This window comes from Cervus elaphus, chromosome 12 (assembly GCF_910594005.1).
Source record: "Cervus elaphus chromosome 12, mCerEla1.1, whole genome shotgun sequence".
NCBI classification, from domain to species: Eukaryota; Metazoa; Chordata; class Mammalia; order Artiodactyla; family Cervidae; genus Cervus; species Cervus elaphus.
In genome coordinates, this window is record NC_057826.1 from 31538147 (window position 1) to 31553783 (window position 15637).

Below are 15637 nucleotides of genomic sequence, written 5' to 3' on the forward strand. Positions count from 1 at the left end.
AGATGTGGGGCAGGGACAGTGACATTTCTACAGTCCCAGTTGCACAGAATTATGGGACAGAATATTGATTTCCATATTATTGCTTTGAAAATAATCATTTGATCTTGGGAAAATGAGAAAAAAGACTATGAGATCAAAAAGGATCAGGCCAAAGTGCCCAGACTTGCCTCTTCAAAACTAGGAATAATATACACACTGGAGAAGACAGTAAATTACAAAAGCAGCAGTATGGAATCTAGGAATTAAGCAGAGGTGTGATAAAAAAAAATCAGAGAAATAGAATTTACAGGAAAAATGAAGTGTGACAGGAAAAAAAAGAAGTCTTATGTTTTTGATGAGCTAAGCAGAATATGATCTGAGTGAAAAGTGCTCGTCCATGGAAGATGACTGGTGAGAACAGTGTCATAAAATGAACATTGGTTGGCAATGATAAGTGCCTTAAAATGCCTTTTACAAAGAGAGAAATGGAAGGAAAGCAAGACATGTCACTAGGCCTGTAAACCCCTCATAGAAAGCTCCTAAAAGCAAAAAGAGAAAAGGGAGAACATCAAGTGATCATCCTACGTATCCTTACTAGGAATCTTTTGGGGACCAATTTATTTCTTCTTTTGTGGTGATGCCTCACACTTTAGATTTAGACCAATCCAAAAGTAAATAATTTTTTCTGTGTGAAATATATTTTCAATCACTCTGATTCTGAAGGAAATTTTTTTCCCTTTGGCTATTTTTATACACCAGTTACGGAGGAATTGCTTTGAACTGATTCCGCAAAATGCATCTTTTATGTCCGTTTTATATTGTAGGTCATGACAAAGAACAAATAAAAACAAAACCTATTGCTCTAGCTATTTCAAGGGATTTGGGCCTGGATAGAATATGAGTTCTGAATTCAGCTTGAAGCAGTTTTTTTTTTTTTTAAATCTTATTCTCAGGTTGTATCTTGTTTTCATATGCAGCTTCTCCTTAAATGAATGTGAACTTTACCAGTGAAAAGGATTGCAGACTTGTGTAGGAAGGTGAGTTGATATATCAATTGGCCTAGTCCCCTGGTTTCAGACAGAACGTATACAAGCAAGGAATAATTCCTTCTTATAAGATATAAAAAATAATTAAATCCTGAGTCTCAAAGCCACCTCCATTGAAATGTGATGTGTGTGCCCAGTCACTCAGTAATTTGTGTGACTCTGTGTCCCCATGGACTGTAGCTCACTAGGCTCCTCTGTCCATGGAATTTTCCAGGCCAGAATACTGGAGTGGGCTGCCATTTCCTCCTCTAACAGATCTTCCCGACCCAGGGAGCAAACCTGCATCTCTTACATCCTCTACATTGGCAGGTTGATTCTTTACCACTAGCACTACCTGGGAAGCCCTCCATTGGGATACATCTTCCTAATTTGCTTGGGATTAATATATTTCATTCTGAAGCTGGTCAAACTTCCTTTTCGGTTAGTAGTTTTAGTTTGTGCTTCACAGTTGTAAAATGATTAGCATTACAGTGCTTATTTTGGTAATAGGCTTATGGCCATAATTAAATAGTCAACAAATACTTTTTGAACAGCTGCTGTGTTAAGGCAAGGCACTGCCATAGGTGTTGTGGGAGATATGAGACTGTATAAAACACACTGTCTTAATTCAAAATTTACAATTTTAGGGGGGAGAGGGGAAGATGGTTTTATATGGCACATGTACTTACTATATTAGGGCATGGCCTTTCTGCATAGGCTTCCACATAGGTTTTACCAGCTAGTTCCTCTCTGCAGTGGTATCATGAAAAAAGATAATAAAAATCAGTGCCGCTCTTAGATTATTGAAGAAGCATATGAGGAAATTTTATATTATGTATTATTCATAATGTTTTTGTGTGTATAACTTTTTCCTCTCAGCTAAACGAACATCTGTGAAGAAAGTTAAGTTTGCCTTAGATATCCTTACAAGAACCACATTCTTTTCACAAAACAAAAACACATGCTGATTGATTAACCACAGAGCTAAACTCAATGCCAAGATAAATGCATAGCCTACATTAAATGATGTGCTTCTCATTGCTTAATGACTGTGAAACCTGGACTCAATTATGCTATTTCTTAGACAGTGTAGCCAGAAGAATTAACTAAAATGTATATGGACAAAGAATTTATCAGGAGGTTAAGTGCTATACTGAAGGCAAATCTTTTTTTTTCTTTTTGCACTTACATCCATGACACATTTAAACCTTAGTAAATCAATGTTCAAAATGTTCAAATTGTTGGTACTATTCTGATTAAGAGTCTCAAGAATGTCTTCATTGTAATGGTACTGATAACCCCTTCATCATATCCTGTTCTCTGCTTTTGCTGTCAGTGTGCTACAGACTGATATAATGTATCCTGAGTCTGATGTTAATACCCAAGTCCCATGTTTAAAATGTGAGATAACATTTGTTGGAAACCAGATAATGAACAACAATGCAGTGAGCCATAGTCAATATATTTGGTAGTTTTCCCACACTTAAACCTATCCCTGTAATTTCCTTGTTGAGTGAGCTAATGGTGTTTAACCAGAAACCCACATCCCAGCCAAAATAAAAATTATCCTTTTTTAGAAACCTAGAACAAAAGAGAATATATAACCTCTTTAGCTAATCTATTTCCATCTCTAAGAACTTTCTTTGATGAGAGTTGTTCCTTGGACCCGAGTTTTGCCATTCCCAGTAAAGCCATTTTAAAAAATTTTATACTTGATAGAGGCAAAAGCGAGTAGATTTTTCTTTGCAACATAGGCAGTAGGTGTGTACACTTACACGGCTTCCCTAGTGGCTCAGACAGTAAAGAATCCGCCTGCAGTGCTGGAGACTTGGGTTCACTTCTGGGTTGGGAAGATCCCCTGGAGGAGGGCATGGCAACTCACTCCAGTATTCTTGCCTGGAGAATCTCCACGGACAGAGGAGCTTGGTGGGCTACAGTCCATGGGGTGGCAAAGAGTAGGACAAGACTGAGCGACTAAGCACATAGCACATATACATGCACACCTATGTCAATAATAAATATCTCATGCTCATTATTTAATATAATGAATCTATTAAAGTCATTGATTTAGCTATCATTAGGCATGTAAAAAAAGAAAAGATGGAGCTAAAACTCTTTGTCTGACATTGTAAAAGGCAATTCTTATCTTTTCTAGAGTTATAGATGTCATTTTTGAATAGAGTTATTCATGAGGATCAACTCACTTAGGATTAAAGGGTATATTCCACAGAAGACATTAGATCTTTGATGTTCAAATCTCTTATTTTTTATTTTTTTTTTACTGACAGTCTCACAAGGACATTATTTATGGCTGAAAAAAGAAAGATTTATTTCTTATAAATGTTTTCACCAATGACTTTATCTAAAAAGTTTCTTTTTAAAGAGCTGTACTGGTGAACATTTTGCTTTTGTACCTACATCAGTAGCTCTTTCCTCTCTGATCTTGCAACAGTCAAAATTCCACTTGTTAGAACAGAATCAGAAAGTTCAAGGCGTAAAGAAATCTAACCTGAATAAGGGAATATAGAAAATAACAGATTTTAAAAAGAAGGGACTATAAAGCATATAATACTCTGCTTCAACAATTATAATAGGTTTCTTAGGGGAAAGCAGAGAAACAAGAGGATTCATCTGCGTGTTTACATAATAAGAGTTAAACAATAAAGGTAGGCAAATATTATGGACTTTGTGTTGACAGTTAAAAGCAACTACAGTGTACAAAAATTTGCTGTTACAGAAACAGACTCGTAGACATGGAAAACAAACTTAGGGTCACCAAAGGGAAAAGGGGGTGGGAGAGGGATAAATTAGGAATTTGAGATTAGCAGATACTAACTACTATATATAAAATAGACAACAAAGTCTTACTGTATAACACATTGAATATCTTTCAATAAACAATAGTGGAAAAGAATATGAGTATGTACATATGTAAAACTGAATCACTTTGCTATACACCAGAACCAACACAACATTGTAAATCAACTATACTTCAAAAAAAATTGCCGCTCCAAAACTTTGCTTAAAGAAAATCATCTTATTGGATTTATTCTACCGACTTGTCTTCCCAATAAACTTCATTTTAAACACATAATTTAGTACAAGGTAGAAATCTAAGCTCCTTAGTACTGAAATAGATCCTGTCAAGTGTTTGAAGGTTTTGAATGCAATGAAAACATGTATCAGAATTTCAACAGCTTATTCTAACATCATTACCATTATTTACTACATCATCACCACAACCATCAAGTATTTATTGAATACCCAGAGTGAGTTGATTATACTTAGCATATGGAAGTCTATTCCTAGGAATTTCAACTTAAGAAATTAAAAGCAAACAGAAAGCCCTTGACAGAGAATTTGAGTCAGGGAGGGCCTGGGGAGAAGAACACTGCAAGATGCTGCAAAACTCGTATTCATAAACACTTAGGAAGGCCAGGAAGAAAAGACGGTCTTCTACAGTGAGAAGGAAAATATCCAATATGCAAATGACTGTGACTCTAGGAGCTCCTGTCCTTCTTCTGTGGCTGGATCTCTTTGTTGGCTGCCTTGGGAGACTTATAAGAACAACAAAATCCAAGGAAGGAATTTTAAAGGGGTCAAAAATAAAGGAAGGGAAAATCACTGAAAAACAAGAACTTGCAGAAAGTTGAGGGAACTATTTTGAGGAGATTCCAGGGAAACTCAGCCTTCCAAGGAGAATTTTTTTTCATGTGCCTCTTTCATTTCATCTTGTTCTGTTGCCTCACATGGTTGTCGCTGGTGTAATTTCAAATGAAAACAAAACAAAAATAAACAAACAAAAAACATCCTCTTCGAACAGCGGTGCAGAGTTTGGGGAAGTCTGGCTTCTGGTTTTCAAGAGCCCTTAATGCGAGCCCTTAAGTGGTACTTCCCTTGATGATGTTACCTTGGTTACAGACACACACAATCCAGCTCACATACACTCATTTCAGCAGTGCCTTATGGGCAACATACATGAGGGATCAAGCTGTCAGATAGAGTACTTGGTAAAGAAAATTAGGTGCTGTACTGTGGAGCATTTCTATTCAATTTACTGATAACCTTACCAAGGACACCACAATGCTCAGATCCTTATTGCAAAGACTCACTTCTGGGTGGTATTTACATGGATATTGTCCACTTCTGGCTCTTGGGGTTGGTTATCCAGTTCTTCATGTGACCAGATCCTGATACAGAGGTTTTTATCAATCAGAACTAGGTGATGGCCTAATACAGCAAAGATGATCAGATAAAATAGTTAAATTTGAATTTTGGATAAACAAATCATTTTAGCAAAAGTATGTTCCAAATATAGACTGGAGATCTTCTATTTTAATTTACTAAGTCTGGCAACCCCAAAACTGTCTTCCTGAGCTTCTTTTCTTGTTATCTTGATTGGTGTTTTGGGTATTGCCAAACTCTTTTAATGTACACATACAATTTCTTGCTTTATTAGTAAAAGACTAACAACATTCATTGTATGTGGATTTACTGATTAGAATGTAACTTTCCCTGATTTATAGTTTGTGTGTGTGCTGGAGTGGAAGAAAGGATCTTATTATCACTGCCACGTACCCACAGCAGTTGTTGAGATAAATTGCATTCATCAGAGTTGTTTAACGCAATACAAACCATTGACGGGAGGCTAAAGGAGGAGTATAAATGGGTTCCAATAAAATCACTGTAAAGTAAGCTGAAATAGTTTGTATCAAGGAAAAGGTGAATAGGAATTCTACTATGGGAGAAGGGTAATTTTGGAGAATGGAAAACTTTGAGAACAAGGCAGCCTGGGAAGCAGAGTTCTGCAGCAGGGACTTAAGAAAATCACAGGTGTTTTAGAAAAACACTAGGATGCTTGAGAGGGTTGCAGAAAGGGAGCCAGGAAGATGTCAGAGAAACTGAATATTTCAAGTTCGTGTGTACGGCTGGCTCTCCCTGCATGGGGAGCTGGATTCCCTTTCTCCTGCTTGCTTCTCCTATTCTCCTTGATTCTTTGGTCCACCTGATTGATTCTTTTTTTTTTTTTTTTATTAGTACTATTATTTAACTGCATTTGGGTAAATAGAATCAATTTTGTGGTCCAGCTGAGAATCTCACCATATAACATTATTTTTATGAGATGTGGTCTGAATTTCAGACAGCTTACATAAAAACAAAATGTTAAAACGCTTCCTGGTCAGACTGCATGTGTAGCTTATCCACCCGGTGGGTCTTGAATCCAGGCAGAAGGCCTGGTCACGCAGGATAATATATTATATTGTATGACACTGAATACATTTCAAAAACAGATCTTACAGATTCAATTCAGTCACGTTAAAGAACTCTTTGACTACCTTTCCGGAAATACAAACAAAATACTTTAAAGAGAGGTGGAATAGGGAAGATAGTGCAGAGTTGTGCAGTGTTAGATATGGAGGTCAAAGGGGCAAGACCTTGCTCTGACTTCAGGACGTTTACAAGTAACTACAAAACGAACTAAGCTATTATAAAGCAGAGAGTTAATAAGTAGAAGAGATGATTCATGTGGATTGCAAACATAAAGTGCTGTGAGGGTTCTTTTAGAATGGCTTTTGGATTTCTGACACCTCCTTCTATCCAATATTAGGAATATCAGGTAAAGGAAATTGAGTCCTTCAGGAACTCAAGAAGGTAAGTCATGAATTCCCGGGGCCCACGTTAGCCATAAAACCTTGGGCAAGTTCACAGCCTTCAGCCTCAGCTCCCTCCTTTGTTAAGTGGGGTTTACCAATATCTATCTTTTAGGGTTACTGAGGAGATTATTAATAAAAGCAGATTCCCTTGCGGCTCAGCGGAAAAGAATCTGCCTGCCAATGAAGGAGACGCAGGTTGGTTCCCTGGGTCGGGGAGATCCCCTGGAGAAGGAAATGGCAACCCACTCCAGGAGAATTCTCTCCTGGAGAACTCCAGAGACAGAGGAACCTGGTGGTCTCCAGTCCATGGTGTCACAAAGAGTCAGCCACGACTTAGCGACTAAACAACTACAAATAGTGAAGCTCCTAGCATTGCGCCTGGCAGAAGTACGGGCTCAATAAACCGTACTTATTACTACTTATCTGACTGAGAAAGGAACACTTGGTGTGGGGCTACTGTACCGGTTCCTACTTAAGGGCACGGCTAAGAGTCCAAAACCGTAGTTTTCACCAGGAACAACCTGCGGCCTCGGACTTGCGCCCCTCGACCCAACCAAGGACCAGAGAAATTCGGGCTCTTTTAGAGAAAACACTGGCCTGGTCTCTTCTCTGGAGGGAATAAGGAAGAACTGCCGCGAAAGCCCAGACAGCGAAGAGAGGCGGAAAGGCTGTGTGTCTCAAAGGGGTCTCGTGAGCCCGGACGCGGGTAAGACCCGCCCGAGCGGAGGCGGGGAAGTGGGCGCGGAGGGGCGTCGGGCGACTGCTCGGGTTGTCCGCGCCCGCCGAGCCGGGGCGGGCGCATCTTCTTGCCGCCCAATCCCCAGCCTTAGTCGCGGCCTCATGAATAAGCAACAAAGCGAAGCGCCCTCCCCCTGGCGTCCCAGACAGCGGAGGGAGCCGCCACCGCTGCAGGGGCCGCCGCGGGGATGCCGAGCGCGGACGCCGCCGCTCTCTTCTGCGCGCTGCTCTGCTGAAGGTTCACAGGTGAGGACGGGCTCGGCTTCCGCCACTCGGGCGGCCCTGGCTGCAGACGGGGCGGCCGGCTGAGACGGAGCCGGAGTCCCTGGCGGCACGGGGCCGCCCTGGGAGCTGTGCGGTCGGAGGAGCTCGGCAGCCCGGGGCGCCCCAAGCGTGCGCCCCGCGCCGCCGCCAGAACGCTGTGCCCCGGCTCGGGGTGCGCGGGGGCAGCTCCGAGAGCGTGGGGCGCGGCGCGCAGGCCTCCGAGGACTAGCCTTACTCCTCTCTTCAGCCCAGCCTCACGGCTCCGCACCAGCGAGCGGGCCTTTGTGCTGCCGGAGCTTGCAGGGCTGGCTGCTTTTGTGTGGGCTTTTCTTTCTTCTCTCCCTCCCCTCTCAGTCTCACAGCGGTGGTAGAGAAGTTCCCGAAGACTCAGATCTGCTCCTTTGAAAGCTTTGATTGCAATGTCCCTGACGCCAGTCAGTGGTCAGCAGCCGAGGAGCGAGTGGGGGCTGCAGTGGTCACCGAAGTGTGTTACTTTGCAGAGAACAAACAGTTGAGTGTTTCGCGCAGGGATGTCACAGAACCTCCTTGCTCAGACCCTGACCGGTCCCCCAGGACACGGCAAGAGGATGGTCCTTGGAAAGGTCACTTGATTGGAAAGAGGGCCTGTGGGTTAGACTCCAGAATGATTGTAAGGTGCTACCTGGAGGTGCCCAGATGTCTCCTGTGCGTCCGGGTCACTGACAGAACCAGACTTGCGTACATTCCGAACGTGTAGAGCCTGGCTGGCGGAAAATCTGCCAGGCGCTCAAAATATAGGACCCACAGGAGTTTGGAGTTCTCAAAGATGAGAAATCTTTGCCTTCCCAAGCTGATGCCAAGGATCGGCCAGGATCTTGGATCCTCATTTTAGTGTAGAGCTGCAGTGGAGGAGAGGATTTAAAGGCTGATTTCAGAGTCTGCCTTCTTTCTATGAAAGTTTTAGTTTGCAACTTAAGGGAATGGGGGAGTGGCTCACAAGACCATCCAAAAAACTCGGAAGGATTTTTGCCGTAGGGAGCAAAATGTGTGGCCAGAATTTGCACGTCTCCCCTCCTTTGTGAATTTTCTTGATCACAAGGGATACTGCTGGGCTCCAAGGAGTCTTGTTTAAATACCTACAGAGTCAGTTGCTGACCCGCTTCCTCCTTACTTGCCGGCAGAATCCCACTGTAGCATCTATTGGAAGAAACTCAAAACTAGGTGAGATTTCACAGTATCAGAGCATTTACACACAGTAGAAATTTAAGGGTAGCCTGACTTACTCTTATGCATGAGGTGCAGTTGTTATATTTGTCATATTAATGAACCAAGCACTTATGCAACAGACTTGATATTGATTGTGTTTATTCACAAAACTCCCAAGACTCAGCAAGTCTAAGGTAGCTACAGCAACAGAGCCAATTAAGAAGATGTGGATGTCTTTGTTTTCACGGGAGGTTCTTAATATTATATTCGGCATTTCCTGCTAGACCTTTCAATATCATAATTTGGTTTTACAGAAGTAGTTTGATGCTAAACATAAGTATAGGAGGATGTGGAGGATGGGCTTACCTGTTATGGAAAATTTCTACTCATTAACTAAAAGTGGTCTTCACTATTTATTCTGCAGGTGTTTGCCTGAAAACTTGTGTAAGGAATTTTTTCTTTTTTCATTGAATTCTGTTTAGTCTCACTTAGGGAAGCTGGCTATTCAGAGAGAATAATCTGAGTTTGATCTCTGTAAAATGAAAGCTTACTCTCTAATTAAGATGTGTAGTCAGTCCTGTTCTTTCACGTAGTGTTTACTTGGTGATTATAAGAAAAGTATCTGAATCAGGTTTCAGCTTGAAATACTAGATATTTTGTTTATTCCTTGAAATGTCTACCTGGGGATTACTTTCTCCTGCTAGCTGGTATTTAGAGATCTTTTTAAGCAAATGAGGTTTGTGAACTACAAAGAACAGAAATGAAGTGTCACATTGGCTTGTTGAAAGGAACTGTATAATGGATGGACAGGAGCTTGTTGAACAAGATTGATTAGGATGGAATTCTGCAGACATCAGACAATTCCCAGGTCACTTTGTCTACATGAAAAGTTGAAAGGGGAAGCTCCATGGAAATAGCTTGAGGGGAAAAGGGTGTTATGGATCTTTCAGACTGCTCACATTTCTGTATTTTGAGGGGAGTGCATGGTAGTACTGCAAAGATTGAAGGCAGGAGGAGATGGGGACGTCAGAGGATGAGACGGTTGGATGACATCACCGACTCAATGGACATGAGCTTGAGCAAACTCTGGGAGATGGTGAAGGACTGGGAAGCCTAGTGTGGTGCAGTCTATGGGGCTGCAAGGAGTCAGACATGACTGAGTGACTGAACAACAACAATACATCTTAAATTGCTTGATACATAAACATTTTTTTCAAACCATTTTTATGTCTGTTATCACCGATTTGGTCCCTCTTCCATCTTTGAAGAAAACAGAATGAACATTGTTATCTCCATTTTGTAAAGAGGAAATTGAGTTTCAGTGATTTGCCCAAGGTAGAGCTGGAAGTCGAAGCCAACTTTTAAATCTTTAAGTCCAGCTTCTTTTACCAGGAATAGGGTGATGCTCTAGAGTGATACACACTGCTATCTTCCTTTGTCTATATTGCTAAATTGTAGAGAATAAAGCTTGTGGGCTTGATGTGTAGAACTTAGTTGTGGTCTGCAGGAATGGTAAAGCACTTTGCTGGCAGTTGCCAGAGTAACCATCTCGACCCCAGCCTACTTACCTCTTCCCAGTCAGCCCATGCCTCTTTCCTCCTGTGGGTTACTTTGTGGTTACTCTGTTCTCTCTCCTCCTACTGTGGTTGAACATGCTACTGAAAGGATCATCTGTCATCCCAGCCACTTAATTTATAGTGAAGGATGAGTGGGGTCAGATCATCTTAAAGCCAATAAATCAGGCCAGTAACAGTCACCCAAAGCACAGTAAATCAGAGATGGGGTACCTTAATGCTGTGTGCCACAGCTGGGTTAATAGGGTCAGTCTTGATAAGCTCCACTTCAGACCAACGGATCAGTGTTGGCAGTGAGAACCTTAACAATTAAAGGAAAGTAAGACAATGACAAATAATCATTAAGGAGCAGGAAAAACACAAAATGGAGATATTAAGACAAAGAAGGGAAAGAGTTTTCTTCTTCCATTATCAATCAAAGAATTACTGTTACTTAATTGGATTTTGAAAGGTGAAGGGGTAATTGGGAAGCAAGTTGACCTGAAGCTCTGAAACTTATTCCTCTGTGATCTCTCTGTCTCTTTTTAATGAAATAAACTCTGAAAAAATTTGAAGTACAGGAGAAATGAGAATACACAAATTACTACTGTTATTAAAATCACACATTGAATAAGTAGCCAAAATTGACTAGGCGATGAACAAAACATAAGCCATGAAATGTTATTGAAAATCTTACAGTGTTAAAGAGAGATTCCGAACCTTCTTTTTCACATTCTTAAATGGTTATTCCTGATAACTCAGTTGGTAAAGAATCTGCCTGCAATGCTGGAGACCCCAGTTCGATTCCTGGCTTGGGAAGATTCACTGGAGAAGGGATAGGCTACCCATTCCTGTATTCTTGGACTTCCCTGTGGCTCAGCTGGTAAAGAATCCACCTGCACTTCAGGAGACCTGGGTTTGATCCCTGGGTTGGGAAGATGCCCTGGAGACAGGAAAGGCTACCCTCTCCAGTATTCCAGCCTGGAGAATTCCATGGACTGTGTAGTCCATGGGGTCCCAAAGAGTCGGACACGACTGAGTGACTTTCACTTTCAAATGGTTATTTATATTCATTTCATACCACTAAAAATTGAATACCTCTCCCATGTGTCTACCATGATTAGCAATTGTGTGGCAGAGGAAGCTGAAAGACTAGTGTTTTCATGCACAGAAGTTAACCTTATTTGAGGTGACGAGACTTAACAGATGTGATGGTTTGTGCTGGAGAAGCTAGGAGAGGGGCAGGAAGAGAATGGACCAGGCAGTTTTGTGATAACAGTCAGTAAATAGGACATGACCTGGTGGACCGTGGATTGGATACCAGGGGTAGGGAAGAAGGAGAGAGCATTCTGGCTAGTGCAGTGCCGTGAGCAAAACTTAGGAAGCTGAAATGAGCAAGGCACGTAAGAGGGCAATATATCCAACTGGCAATGGGTTTGTACTGGGCACTGATGATATGAAGTTATAGATATGGAGGTTGGCAGTTATATGTTTGGGAACATTAAATGATGTGTTTGGGGAAGGTAGAGTTGTAGTCGCAAAGACAGGAAACTTGATGACTAACAGACATGATTACACAGGTAAGTTAATTAACCTCTGTAAGCTGGTAGTTTCTCACCAAAAAAAAAAAAAAAAGAGAGAGAGAGAGAGAAGGATAATGATAATGCCTGTATCATTAGGTTGTTGTAAAGGATTAAATAAAATAATTTATATAAGACACTTAAAACACTTGGCATCCCTGAATGGTAGCCATGTCATTTTTGATTGATTATTGTCATTTCTTTCCTTAAGACTAAACCATCTAGATTGTATAAAATGGATTGGAGAGGAGAGAATCTGATCAGGATAATAAATTAAGAGGCAGATAAAATAATGACAACCCAGTGTTCCCAAAAAGGGACAATTCCAAGAGATATTATGAGGGAAGGACCTGCAGAAATTGTGAATCTAGAATGTATAGGAGAGAAGAGTTCAAGACGACACCACAGTTTAGATGAAGATAGTGTGTTTGAAGTAGCACCCAAATAACAACAAGGAGACGATGGAAATCAAGGGCAGCTTTTTCCCCAAAACCCCACCCCAGGTATTTATGGTATTCGTGTTTATCCTGCAAAAGGAAAATATCAGGCGGATTGTCACCAGTTGTTGTTGTTTTTTTTTTTGGCATACTCTACAGGCCTCCTGTGTCTTGAGTACCCTTAGGGCAGTGCTCATGTTCCTTATATATTATACATGAAACTCAATTTGCTTTGAAAAAATTAGCTTTGTCACTGATGAAATGATTGAACACACTGGTTCCCTTTTGTGTCTGTGTTTCGGTAACACTGAACAACAGCCGCATACTGTTAGGTTAGAAAACTATTGACCAAATGTTTGAAAACACCTGATTAGTAAGTCTAACAAGATGGTTAAGGCTGTATTTTTTTATGTTGTCTTTCATTTGTCTTTGAAACTTGAATATGCCTAGACTTGACAAAGAGATTCTGGACTGTATCTATTTAAGATCGTTGAAGATAATGCTTGACAGAACAGCTTATCTGCTCACTGGTGGCAGAAATGCAGTAAATTGTTCAGAGGACTGCCAAGCCATTAGGATACCTTGATAGCGAATGACAGACAAAGTGCTATGACTGACTCAGAAAAGGATGCTTTTTAAGCTATTAGAAGCTAATATCCACTATTAGTGCGCAACTGGGTTAGAGTTCATGTATCTGAATTAATTTGCACTGATGGATAGAGTGAAAAGAAAGGAGCCTCCAAAGTCACAGTGTAAAAGGAAAAGTCAGAGAAATCTTTTGTTTTATTTGTTAAATATTCTGATATTTGAGTTAATTTAAAATAATTAAGACGTAATTTCTAATAAGCAGTGAAATCTCTCTCTCTCCTTCAGCAAAAGGGCTATAGACATTGATTTGTTTGTTCAGCCAGTATTTACTAAGCATTTCCTCTGTGCCAGGCACTTTGCCAGGGAACGGAGATAATGTCGAGGAAAAAAAGAAAAGACCTATAGCCTTTAAAATGTCATTACAGATGGTTACTTAGGTTTGGAAATATTGTCACTGAATTGACAACAGTCAGTCTTTCCTTATTTATTCTCTACCATCATGCAGCTCCCAGTGAAGGACTCCAAACTCATGGGAGTGGCTGTGTGAACCTGTGCTGTGCTTGGAAAGACAGAGAAAGATCTGGAACTTGAAGGTCATCTACCAATTTATCTGAGTTGCAGATGTGTTCCCTACTGCAGTTCCAACAGGCTGTCTTTTCTGCCCCTCTTAAAGTTCAGGCGACACTTTGAATAGTAGGGAGAAGGAGCATATGGCTGCAATACACAGACATAGAATAGGCGTGCAGTTCACCCCACTTTTTCCTGTTGTAATTGAATTTAGAAAGCAGGTGGCTGACACTTAATAACAGAAGGAAGGTCTTTTAGAGCCATGGCAGAATTCCCTTCACACAAAAATTCTAAAGCTAAGGTCTAGACGAAAATGAAACCTTGAAGGAAAAATCTGTTTTGGAAAGGCAATAGAGATTATATTACATCTTTTTTGTTTGTCCCTTCTACCCTCCAAATCTGATTTGTTCATAAAATTCTCCTCTCAGTCCACATGACTCCAGAACATATGAATAAAATGTGAAGCATTCATACAATCATTTGGGTGCCCTGCTTGCTTGATGACAAAGTTGTGGGAATATGAAAACATTTGCATTTTTCTTGTGTGTTTTATAGATAAAATAAGAAAATGGAATCATGGAGATAGAGGGATTTCAAAGATTATTTTTTTTTAACTCCTTATTCTGTCAAAGGAGAGACTGAGGGTATTTGTCTAGTGTCACATGGCATGTTTTATCAACAATAAAGCTATGATTCATTTTTCTCATGCCAGTCTATATCCTTCTAAACTCTGCTGCTGGGAATTCCCTGGTGATCCAGTGGTTAGGACTTCGTGCTTTTGTTGATTGCAGGAGGTACAGGTTCGATCCCTAGTCAGAGAACTAAGTAAGGTCTCACACACTGTTCCATGGAGACCCAGCTTTTAGGCCACATCGTCAGTCTCCTGACGTAATATTTCATTGAATGGAAAAATATTTGTTTAGAAAAGAGCAGATCTCTGAACAGGTCACAAATGAACCAGAGAGTTCTATAGCTTTTGTGTAACTTTGACTATATAATTTACAGTTCAGCCTGTATGTTCAGAAATCAAAGGTATATGTCATCAGCTGTGAGCACTCTTGTTTTATAGCTATCATAGGTTTTTGTTTTAAGGGAGGAAAATAGAGGCCTCGGGCCAAATACTGCTGCCAGTCCTGCTGCCTGGCTGTGAACTGGGCTGCATTATGGCTCATCTGAAGTATGGGGATAACTAATTCCCAGAATGTTCACATGCTATTCCCTCTTTTTAAAATATCTTTCCCAGATTCTTTCCTTTTAAAACAATGTGTTTAAACAATGTATGCTACCTGTATGTAATTTAATGTTTTAATATAAGTGCTTCAACCCCTCATCCTACAGATGAGGAGATTTAGCATCCCCTTCACTATCTGAAGAGTCTTGGGTGGGGTGGCTTACATTTCTTCTAGTCATCTCTGGATTCAGTTTTCTTCTGCTTCTAAATTTATGGTCTCTGATATGCTGTTCCTTTTTTGCACATGCCATCTCATGGTATCTTCCCATTCCTATGTTCTCCCAAAGTAATTTTTTCGGGTAAAAAATTATTGGTGGCAATAAATATTTATGGTCTCATCCCAGGTCTGTGTACTAGGAACTTGGCAGTAGCTTAGTTGAGTGGTTTTGACTCCAGGTCTCTCAAGAAGTGGCAGTCAAGATGGCAGCTGAGGCTGAAGTCATCTGAAGGCTTGACTGGGGCTGGAGAAGTTGCCTCCAAGATAATTCATTTGGGTGCTGGTAGTTCAGCAAGAGGCCTCAGCTCTGAATCCATGGATTCCTCTTTCCTCATGTAGATAAATTCAACCTTCTTTTTCTCTTCAGCTATCTAGATCTTGCCCTTAGTGCTTGACCTTTTCTGTCTCAAAGGGGCCTGGAAGGCTAACTGAATTAACATGTGGAAGGTTCAGACTTCTTAAGGGAAGAAGACCCTATGAAAGTATAAATTTTTACATTTTGTGTGTGCACATCATAAGCTTAATTAACCCTGATAGTTTAATGATTAGACATAGGAGAAAGGAAAAGTATAACTTTTATAAAGATAAGGGTTTTATTTTTAGATTTAGAATTTTCATT

At 40.7% G+C, this 15637-nt stretch overlaps 1 protein-coding gene across 4 annotated transcripts in view; it reads left to right on the forward strand.

Moving 5' to 3' along the window:
- Window positions 1-7520: 7520 nt before the first annotated feature.
- ARMH4 (armadillo like helical domain containing 4) overlaps window positions 7521-15637 on the forward strand; it is a 132405-nt gene continuing 124288 nt past the window's right edge. For all 4 annotated transcript variants that reach the window (XM_043920729.1, XM_043920730.1, XM_043920731.1 and 1 more), the window contains exon 1: window positions 7521-7642. The gene's annotated coding sequence lies outside the window, so the exon portion shown is untranslated. The remainder of the gene's footprint in view (window positions 7643-15637) is intronic.